The sequence below is a fragment of the Silurus aristotelis genome (assembly GCF_946808225.1).
Source record: "Silurus aristotelis genome assembly, chromosome: 8".
Taxonomy (NCBI): domain Eukaryota; kingdom Metazoa; phylum Chordata; class Actinopteri; order Siluriformes; family Siluridae; genus Silurus; species Silurus aristotelis.
Genome location: NC_139581.1, coordinates 22,384,945 through 22,397,204, shown reverse-complemented (window position 1 = coordinate 22,397,204; position 12,260 = coordinate 22,384,945).

The window sequence follows — 12,260 nt, the reverse complement described above, 5'->3', positions numbered from 1 at the left end:
CAAAGAAAACGACAGAAAGAGGGGCACATCTGAACATGACCGTCTGTTCAGAGTGAAGACGCTTTAATGGACACAATCCGTAAGACATGCAAAGCAATTTATCATCCTAGAAGACATTTAGCCGTGGATGAGAGGATGGTAGCATGCAAAGCTAACACTGGGATGACACAGAACATGAAAGCCAAGCCAACTAAGTGGGGGTTCAAGTTGTTTGTTCTTGCCGATTCCTCAAATGGATACCCTATTATTATTTAATGCATAGTATTGTAGCCCTACAGGCTAGGATTTGCGGTACCCTACTGTAGTGTATTGTGTTATTGTTTTTGTTGCACTCTTTATTTTTTATACATACTGTACTGTATTGTTTTATTGTTACACAATTCCCTTTTTAATGCTGTCCCTGCTAATGTGTATTTTAAATAAACCACAAAGGAAACGCATTCCTTCTTGTAGTACTGTACTTCTCACTCAGATCCTGGCTCAGTGATCCACAGCTCATTATGTAATCGACAGCTCATTATGCGACCCATTGTCTACAAAGCTGTCAGTCACAGCATGTCGACGCCTCTACACATATGGCCTTTCAAAGTAGAAACTGTCTGTTAAATTTTAAATCAAAGTATTGTTTAATGTGAATGAGCAGGCAGGATGATTTTCACATGATTAAAAAACAAAACAAAAAACCTACATGAGAAGATCTATTTTAAAAAAGTCTTGTGAAAACATGTTTACTATAGGTTTTGTGGCCTTATTTCAGTGAGGGTTTTTTTTTTTTTTTTTTTTTTTGCTTTTTCACAAACCACGCATAAACCTTATTTTGTCAAAAATACAAACACACATATACGTTGTTTACATATTATGGTAGCCCAGTTTCTGCTGAATACAGTGTAATAAGTCTTTTGTCAATAATATATTTTAAAAGTAACTAAAAAGAAACAAATGTAAGAGCATATCAAAATCTCTCAAGGGGCCAAAAACACCCTCAGACTCCAGAGGGTTAAGCATTCTTTTGCTGCAGCAAAGAAACAGTTACAAAATGCTTTTAGACAGAAAGATGTTATTGCTTCTTTCCAAACATTTCCTAATTCATGCCATAAACTGCCAAATGAAGCTATGGAGGTGTATGCTGCAGACATTTGTAGGCTTGTCAAAGAGGCTTTTCCTGAATTTGAACAAAATGCCTCTGAATACATGAAACTGTCAAGATTTCTGGCTGGTCTGGATCAAGAACTCCAAATTAAGTGCCATGAGAGAGGAGTCAAAACTTTTAAAGAAACATTTGAAGTTGCTGCTCAAGCAGAACATGCTCGACAAGCAGCCAGATTGGTACATCCAATTTCAGCTGCTAACACTGCCAGAGATGTTTCTGCAATGCAAACAGTCAATGCTGTGTCCAACACTGACAATCTTTTTCTAAAGCAAGCTGTACGCGACTAAAGATTTGACCGCATTGAAATTACAATTTTATGATCAGTATGGTCGATCAAAGAGACCCTCATCACCATATCAACAAAGTCCAGCTGGACATGCCACTGCATGGAACACAGCTTTTGAATGTTCACCACCTAGGCATTCAGGTTCTCGACATTCGTCACCTGACCAGTCCCTCAACCATAGCAGAGATCATGACAGACATGGCAGAGACACATACTGGCAACGTGATCGAGGTGATTTTTCCACACACCGCAGGAAGGGGTCCAGGCCCTTTCATTCCTCAAGATATTCAGCTGATGACAGCCCATAATTGCTATGATGATGGCATGCAGAGACCACAGTATGTCACCAGGCCATACAATAGCTCTCCACTTTCGACGCCGGAGCTAGAGTTCTTATCAGAAGCGCGTCGCCTTTGAGGAGTGCCAGAAACCTCAATACAGACATCGGCAACGCAGAATGGACAGCAGAATGGTTCACGGGTTATCTACAAAGATCATCACAGCCAGGACCAGGAAAACTTCCATTAGCTCGTGCTGCGGGGCACTCATCAGCTATTTCCCCATCTGATAACCTTGCTGAGGATGAACATTCATTTTCTGGTGACTGTAAGGACACTTTCACTTCACACATTTCCGGTATTGTTAAAGGTACTCATATGCACATACTGTTGGATACAGGCTCTAGTATTTCATTCATTAATGAAGCTATACGTATGTCAATTCCTTCATTGTGTAAGACACCTTTTGACAATTTCATTTTGTCAAAATCTGTGACTGGTTAGAGTTTAGACAGTTTAGGGACTATGTCTGTCTCTATAAGACTGAGTTCTTTTACATTTCAACATGAAATGCAGGTTGTTAGAAATGCTAGTCAGGGTATCATACTTGGCTGGGATTCCTGAAGCAGCATTAGGTGGTTTTGGATCTAGGCAGAGGATTTTGTTGCCTCTATGATCAAACCTTACCACTACTAAGCACAGCCCAGCTTGTCCCTGCTCACTGTACAGCCCAAATTTCGGTGGCTACAACCATTCCCCCTCAATGTGAAATGCATTGTACAGCCACGCTTATATCTTCTGCCCTAAAGCAGGTTTAGCAGATGGGTATAATGGATTACTTAAACCTTACTCATTTAAACTGGATGGTGGTGTTGTAGCACGCACCCTCACAGTTGCTAAAAATGGTCTCACGGTGGTGCGTGTCATGAATCCTACTAACAGCCCTTTTGTGCTACAGCCTGGTATGCAACTAGGAAAATTCACCCCTATAGGCCAGGATTATGTTTTTGACAGCTCAGGTTCTGTGTGTAATGTTTCTACCCCACCGGCAGTGTCTCCTGCAATTGTGTTGGAGGTTAATAGTGGGCACCTATCTGATTCTCAGCTCTCTGAGATAAAATCACTGCTGCTTCGAAACAGTGACATATTTAGCACTAGTAACACAGATTATGGTAGGACGAACCTTGTCACCCACAAAATCAATACTTCCCATGCAGCCCCAGTTCGAAAACGGGCCTACCGCACCTCATCACAAATGCAGGATGTGATTTAATCACATGTAGATCTCACATTTTGACACCCACTGAGAAACGATGGTCAGCCTACGATAGGGAGTTTTGGGCCATTGTGTGGTCCATTCGTCATTTTCGCCAGTATCTGACGGGCTATTCTTTTCGCATTATTACAGACCAAAGGCCCCCGCTTAGTCTTAGGCAGATGGTTTTGGATGGTGATCCCTCAGGGTGGGCTCTGGAAATTTACTGGTACAATTGGACGATTGAGCACAGACACGGTCACAAACATGCAAATGCAGAAGCAATGTCTCGTCGGCCTGTCAGAAATGTTCCGATTGACTCTACACCTAAGGTTTAATGTGTGAACTTTGTTTCGGCTTGCACCCAGACTGATGTAGTTGAGTCACAGCTTACCATGCCTCCACCCGCGAACCAGTTGGCTAACACTGATACCACATCTCAACAGGTCTCACCCACTACAGCTTTTATGGCGAGGGTGGAACCGCATTGCTCAATCTCTGTTTTCCCTAACATTTCACTTTTGGAAATGGATAGGGAGGATATTGCTCAGGAACAAAAAGCTGACCCTTTATTGAGCACAGTGATTGATAGGGTGTTAGCTAAGTGCAGACCACCATATTCTGAGCTAAAAGGCGCCTTACCTTTGATTAAGCAATTTTGGAAAGAATTTCCCAGACTTGTGTTGGTTGGTTCTATTCTTTCCCACAAAGTTAGAGCCCCACCAGGTGATGTACATTTTTAAGTTGTGGTTCCACAGAACCTTCAGCTGAAGGTATTTGAGAATTTACATGGACACTCTCTCACTGGTCATTTCAGTGCACAGAAAACCTTACAGCGGGCCCAGGTTAGATGCTTCTGGCCTTACATGTCTAGAGACATTACAAAATGGTGTCTGCAGTGCCAGGCTTGTAAAGCAAGAGGGCTACAAACACCAAATCAGCAGGCCCCTATGCAAAACATAGTTACAAGCATGCCTTTTGAGAAAGTGGCAGCTGATTTGACAGAGTTGCCTGTTACACAACGAGGTAACCGGTACATTCTTATGTTAATGGATTATTTTACAAAGTTTTTGAATGTATATGCACTTCCTGATCAGCGAGCGACTACCGTGGCTAAATGTTTGTTTGAGGATTATATAAGCCGTCATGGTTTACCCCAAAAGTTTGCACACAGAACAGGGTCGCGAATTTGACTCTGATCTAGTTAAAGAATTGTGCTCTCTGCTTGGAGTAAGCAAAACACGTACTTCACCCTATCATCCTATGTCTGACGGGCATGGTAGAACGTGCCAACAGGTCTGTCAAAGATCAACTTGCTAAATATCTGTACACAAAAGGTGGTGAATGGGATGAACACTTGAGGCAAGTTGAGTTTGCATACAATACAAGTGCACACTCTTCCACTAAAGATTCACCATTCTTTTTGGTTCATGGACAAGAAGCTCGTCTCCCTGCTGATTTTCTTCTTGGGGACTGATGTATATTTCGGGTTGTGTAGGAGTGTAGCTGTTGCTTGGAAGAAATCTCTGGCGACACCGTCTTTCTTGCAAACCAGGTTTATTCACAAAAGGTTTAGCATCTTGATACGAGCATCCAGGATCTGCTCGGAGGGGTTCAAAACCAAACGAACCGTCCTCCCGATCTAACGTCCTGTCTCGTCTATATATATATCTAAACCGTTGCTATTGACCGCATCTCAAAACATGCAAGATGTAAGTGAGCTCATTTCTCCACAATGTTTAGCATAAGGAACATCACCACATATGGACAGTTGCTATTGTCTTGTTATACAGTCAGCTCGTAAGGGATTTCAGAAGCTGCACGTACACCCTCCAACATTAACTTTTGGCCCAGACTCTGCTATAAACACTATGGTCTTTCAACATCGTCTTGTAGGGAAAAGATCTGGCCTGCATTCCCGCAATACAGAATAAAGTCGAATAAAGGTACTACATATTTCAGATATTACATATTTCAGATACTACAGGACACTCCAACATTTTCCAAAGCTATGCCTGGATCCCCAAATGAGTATGCACATTCTATGCTCATGCGATTGCGCTCTGCCTTTAATTCAGTGGCAGACAATATAGAGACAGCAGGAGCACAGCAAAAACACTACTATGACCATAACTTAAAGCACACAGCTTATCAACCCAATGATCTTGTATGGGTTGATCTTCCAGATTTAACTAGACACAAACTTGCTCCCAAATGGGCTGGTCCATTTAAAGTTGTGGGAGTAGACTTACCTACAGGTGATATTGGTGTGACCTATGAAGTGCGGGATCAGGTAGATCCTAAGGCCAAGTCAAGAATACTACACTACAACCGCCTTGAGCCTTATTGGTCCATATTGCCACCAAACTCTGAAGGAAACAGTACTAATGTGCAACCCCCATCCATGATTGGAGCCCCACCACTCACTGTGCTTTCAGGCTCTCGTCCTTATGCGTACCAAGAACCTAGCATGCATGAACCTTTGATGCCACCTACACCTACTCAAACAACACCATTTCCTTCACCTGCTCCTAGTGTTGAGTCTCCGGGTCGGTATCGAACGAGGTATGGGCGTTTAGTGCATCTTCCTCAGCGCTTTAGAGTTGGGGTCTAAATGTGGACAATGGCGCTAACACTATTAGAACCATGCTAGTAATGAAGTTGACATATTCCACAGTATGGGTGTTTTATGCAGTTTAAATTATTTCGTTCTTAAAGTGTTAATGTTCACTGCATGATATTTGTTACGGTTGTGTTTACAATGACATGTTTATGATTACAGTTTGTGTAATGCATTTTTTTTTCTTACTCTTCTCTTTGTTTACTTTTTTTCCCCTTCAGTTTTGGAAACGAGGACGTTTCTTTTTCCTAAGATGTAGTGTAAGAGTGAAAATGTATATGCTTTGCCAGGTGCTTTGGGAGCGTGAGTAGAGGAGCACGAGAATTGTTTGGAAAAAAAGAATAAAGTTGCAAAGAAGAGCTCGTCGGTGTCCGTGAATGTTATTAGAGAAATAATATCACTTTAGTTTTGTTAGTGTTAAGATGTTTTTCACACTGTTTCACACACATTTCTTTGTCTGTTCAGGGTCTATAGAATATTTACGATGTTAGTCTGTAAGGTAAACAGGGAGTCCTTATCTGGGCTCACACATCTCCGGCTAGTATATCCTTTTGTCTAAACAGGAAACAAGTTTAGGACAGCCTTTTCTCTGTATGTGTATATATATATATACGTTCTGTGTCTGCAATAAACCAGAAGAGGAAGAACATTTGCTGCATTCTGTGTGCTGTGTATTTCTTCTTCTCTGATATCAGAACGGCACCACGGGCATAACAGGTCGTATGGAAAACCTCTCCAAGAACTAAGTTTCATTTGGGCATGATAAAAATCTAACAGTTTTGGTGTCAGAAGTGAGATACTTTCTGGCAATATCCGAAGGGAGATCACGCATCAAGGTAAGTTTTAGGATACTTCCTTGTTTGCAGGGATTGTCCCGTTTGCCAGCCAATAGGGCTGCATGTGTGTTCGTGTCTTGGTTATGCATTAATTGATTAATTAATGATAATTTCCTTTGGTGGGATGATTTCATCGCGACATTGTTTTCCTCACCTTAGATGTTAAGATGCAAGATTAGAAGAAGTTTTTTACGGTCTGTCTAATATAGGCGATATTGTCTGAAGTATCCAAAAGAATCCACGATAATTTTTATATGGCCGAAAAAAATAGATAAATTAAAAATTTATTGTTTAAAACAAAACAAAAAAAAAAAAAGTGAGAGAAAAGAGAAAAGGAACTAAAGAAAAACTGACATTTTCAAAAGACTTTCAAATTTTTTAAAAGACTTTAATCTTGTTTTGGCTTTATAGTCTATTTTTTTCTCCTAACTTACAAAATTTGTGATCCAATTGGAGAGACTGGATTACCTTTTTTGTTTAAAGACTGCGATCCCCCTGGTGCCTAGCACAGCTGTGTTGTCTGAGTGTTAAGTGTTGTGTGTCTGTTCTTTGTTCTGTGTAAAGAAGATGGGTCATGACATTTCTCGCTTACTGCCGGAAGAAAATCCCAAAGATTGGATGTATAGGAATAGTGCTCGTTATTGAACTAATCCTTATTTAGATCATTTGGCATTTTGGAGTGAAATTGTGTCACATCTAGGTTTCTACTATGGTCTAGGTTAAGTTAACCCGTTATGCTCTGCACTGCAACAGGAAGTGGTGCATTCCAGCCTCAGCACAAAACTCAAGGAGAAGGAAAAAGGGGAAGTTCATCTATTAGGGAATAGATAGAGTTCCAATTTCATGTCCTGTAACTCACCTTTTGCTTGTTGTGACACCGACTGGTACAAATTTTTATCATAGCTTTAAAATAATTCCAAATTCGCCTTTAAACCTTTTAGGAAGAGATATAATGCACAAAATGGGAATTGAGATTCTGTTTTTTGAAACCAATGTTTCACTGTCTTTTCCTTCTGTCCTCATGCTCTTAACCGAGCCACAGCCACATCCGGAAGATTTCTTACAGGGTAGTACAGAGGTCCTGCCTGATGAACCAAATTTAGGTGAAGTTAACCCTAAATTATGGGCCTCTCACAAAGATGAGGCAGGTTTAATCCAGGTAAAACTGTATCATGCACTCATGAAAACACACCATCCGATTTTCATTAAACAATATCCATTGTCGAAAGAGAAGAATGTTGCCATTGCTCCAGTTATTGACAATTTATTGTCACAAGGTGTTTTGATCGAGACACATTCACCTTATAACACACTGATTAATCTCGTCTTGAAGGCAGATAAAAAATGCTGGAGGTTAACACAAGATTTACGTGAGATTGATAAAATAGTTATTCCGTTAGCTCCTTAGGAGCCCGATGTAGCTACCATTGTTAACTCTATACCAGCGACTCACAGTTTTTTTTTACTGTGACTGATCTTTGTTCTGCTTTTTTCAGTGTCCCTTTGGCCTCAGAGACGCAGACACTTTTCGCGTTTGCCATAAGGGGACGTCAATTCACCTGGACCCGTCTTCTTAGGGTTTCGTTGACTCGTCAGCCGAATTATACTAAACCTTTTCACCTTCGTGTGCACGAACGTGGTGGTACGGCTGCGGGGATCCTAGCCCAGGAACACGGTGACAGATATCGCCCTGTTGCGTATCTTTCCAAATCTTTAGACAACATAGCACAAGGGTTGCCTTCGTGCTTGCGTGCAGTGGCTGCTGCGGCTCTGATGGTCCGGGATGCTGAGAAAACGGTGCTGTCACATCCTTTAATACTGTACACCTCACATCAGGTAACAGCTATTTTAAACAACCTCAACACACAAGATATGATAGCACAACGTAGATCTGGTTATGAAACCACACTCTTGGCAACGGAAAACTTAAATATTAAGCCTTCTTCTAAGCCACATTCAGCTGTAGTAGCTCTGCGTGATCTGCTAGACAATATTGACTTAGATGGTTTTGACGACGCACATGATTGCCTTAAACACATTGAACAAGAGACCTCTTGTAGGCCTGATCTTTTAGATACGGCCCTGGAAGCGGGGGATTGCCTATATGTACATGGTTCATGTTCAAAACCTTCTAATGTGTATTTATGTTCAAAACCTTCTGATGTGTATTTATGTGGATATGCGGTTGTAAGATTACCTGATGTAATAGTTAAAGCTAAACCATTACCATACACATCAGTACAAGCTGCAGAGTTGGTGGCACTTACAAGAGCATGTCAGTTATCTGAAGGTAAAGTAGTGACTATATACACTGATTCTAAGTATGCTTATGGTGTTGGGCATGATTTTGACGAAACATGGAAGCAAAAAGACTTTAAAACAGCTGATGGAAAGCCCATAGCACATTTTAATCTCATAGGCGACTTTTTAAAAGCTGTTCAACTCCCTGCCAAAGTGGCCATAGTTACACATATGCCACCTGTAGGAAATTTTAGATACCTGTTGGTTATAGTTGACAGATTCAGCAAGTGGCCAGAAGCATTTGCATGTGCGACAGAGAATGCTAAAACGGTTGTCAAAATATTAACGAAAGAGATCATCTCTAGGTTTGGTATTCCTAGTGTGATTGAAAGTGATGACGGCACACCTTTTGCTTTGAAGGTAACACAACTTTTGTCTATAAGCTTAGCATTTTATTATTCCCTATCACCCACAGTCAGCTGGAGTGGTAGAGAGAACAAACAGAACCATTAAGGAATGTGTTACTAAAGCCTGCATTGAAACAGGCCGAAATTGGACTGTTGTTCTCCCGGTAGTACTCACAGAAATGAAAATGACCCCATCTTCAACAAAACTAACCCTTTGAAAGTTTTATGTTCTAACCTTTCCCAACCCCATCGGTCAGGGGACGCACTGGTATTTCTTCCTTAGGTAACCTGGAAGTGATGGTGGAGGACTAAGTTTCTGCCCTGGTTGAGAAATTGAATTCTATCAGTGCTGATGTCTCACTAACTCTTCCTCTGCCTACAGATAAGCCAACACACCCTTTTGTGCCTAATCAGCAGGTCCTGATAAGAAGTCTGAAGCCTACCGAAGTCGTTGAGCCGAAGTATTTGGGTCCAGCGACTGTTCTAGCTGTAACCAGTACTGGAGTTCTGACTGATTATTAGCCACAGTGGATACACGCAAGCAGGATCAAAACAGCACCCACTTATTCTATGCACTAATTGGTCTGTTGGCCTAAGAAGCCTGCCTAAGTGAGTATTTAGTGCTGAAACAATTGAGAACCCACGGAAAGATCCTTTCTTTATAGTAGAAAAGGGGCCACCTCCGGGGTGAAGATCTGACTCACTTGACTGTTTAGCTTACCCTGATACCTGCTCTAGGTCCAAATTCTATAACAATATGTGCATAGTTGTAACTAGACTCCGAATTTTTCTTATTTTCTTAAACACATCATTCAGAGAGTAAACTGTTACGTATAATTTATAATACTGCTTATAGACATATTGAACAAGCACTGAGAAACAATTGTCTCATGACGTCTTGGAGAACATGAAACAACTGCTGAACAAAGTTTTATTTGAGAAGATTTAAAGTTGCTGAGAAATTAAAGTGTTGACCACTATTTTATTTTAGGAATGATTCTTTTATTGATTGTACTTTGTATGTTGCCATGTTTGATGACGATGGTAAGACAGGCCATAAAGGCCTCGGTTGGAGTGGTGATGATGAAGGATTATATGCATGTTGGGAAATAATGAAATGGAATCTGTATGTTTTCTCTGTTCTGGCACCGAGGTGGTGGAATGAACTTCCCCTAAATGTCTGTACAGCATAGTCCCTGATTATATTTAAGCAACGACTGGAAACCTACCTCTTCCTGAAATACCTAAATTAGCACTTTCCAAGTTTGTAGAATTCAAGTTATATTTATATTAATTTGTAATCTTGCGTACCAGTGTAGATTTATTCATTACTAGAGATTTAAAGCACTTTTGTACGTCGCTCTGGATAAGGGCGTCTGCTAAATGTCGCAAATGTAAATGTAAATGTAAATGTTTTGTTTGTCTTTTCCATTTGTCTTTTCCATTTGCAGTTTATGTCACCGATTCTATTCCCAGGATGAACATCCTATGTTTTGGTGTGTGATGCTAAATCATAAATGATTTAAAATGGCCATTGTTAGTGTTAAGATGTTTTTCACACTGTTTCACACACATTTCTTTGTCTGTTCAGTGTCTATAGAATATTTACGATGTTAGTCTGTAAGGTAAACAGGGAGTCCTTATCTGAGCTCACACATCTCCGTGTGTATAGTATAGTATATCCTCTTGTCTAAACAGGAAACAAGTTTAGGACAGCCTTTTCTCTGTATGCGTATATATACAGTGAGGAAAATAAGTATTTGAACACCCTGCTATTTTGCAAGTTCTTCCACTTATAAATCATGGAGGGGTCTGAAATTGTCATCGTAGGTGCATGTCCACTGTGAGAGACATAATCTAAAAAAAAAATCCAGAAATCACAATGTATGATTTTTTTAACTATTTATTTGTATGATACAGCTGCAAATAAGTATTTGAACACCTGAGAAAGTCAATGTTAATATTTGGTACAGTAGCCTTTGTTTGCAATTACAGAGGTCAAACGTTTCCTGTAGTTTTTCACCAGGTTTGCACACACTGCAGGAGGGATTTTGGCCCACTGCTCCACACAGATCTTCTCTAGATCAGTCAGGTTTCTGGCCTGTCGCTGAGAAACACAGAGTTTGAGCTCCCTCCAAAGATTCTCTATTGGGTTTAGGTCTGGAGACTGGCTAGGCCATGCCAGAACCTTGATATGCTTGGTTATCCTGGCTGTGTGCTTCGGGTCATTGTCATATTGGAAGACCCAGCCTCGACCCATCTTCAATGCTCTAACTGAGGGAAGGAGGTTGTTCCCCAAAATCTTGCAATACATGGCCCCGGTCATCCTCTCCTAAATACATTGCAGTCGCCCTGTCCCATGTGCAGGAAAACACCCCCAAAGCATGATGCTACCACCCCCATGCTTCACAGTAGGGATGGTGTTCTTGGGATGGTACTCATCATTCTTCTTCCTCCAAACACGTTTAGTGGAATTATGACCCAAAAGTTCTATTTTGGTCTCATCTGACCACATGACTTTCTCCCATGACTCCTCTGGATCATCCAAATGGAAAATGGCAAATTTAAGACGTGCCTGGACATGTGCTGGTTTAAGCAGGGGAACCTTTCATGCCATGCATGATTTCAAACCATGATGTCTTAGTGTATTACCAACAGTAACCTTGGAAACGGTGGTCCCAGCTCTTTTCAGGTCATTGACCAGCTCCTCCCGTGTAGTTCTGGGCTGATTTCTCACCTTCCTTAGGATCATTGAGACCCCACGAGGTGAGATCTTGCATGGAGCCCCAGTCCGAGGGAGATTGACAGTCATGTTTAGCTTCTTCCATTTTCTAATGATTGCTCCAACAGTGGACCTTTTTTCACCAAGCTGCTTGGCAATTTCCCCGTAGCCCTTTCCAGCCTTGTGGAGGTGTACAATTTTGTCTCTAGTGTCTTTGGCAGCTCTTTGGTCTTGGCAATGTTAGTAGTTGGATTCTTACTGATTGTATGGGATAGACAGGTGTCTTTATGCAGCTAACGACCTTAAACAGGTGCATCTAATTTAGGATAATAAATGTAGTGGAGGTGGACATTTTAAAGGCAGACTAACAGGTCTTTGAGGGTCAGAATTCTAGCTGATAGACATGTGTTTAAATACTTATTTGCAGCTTTATCATACAAATAAATAGTTTAAAAATCATATATT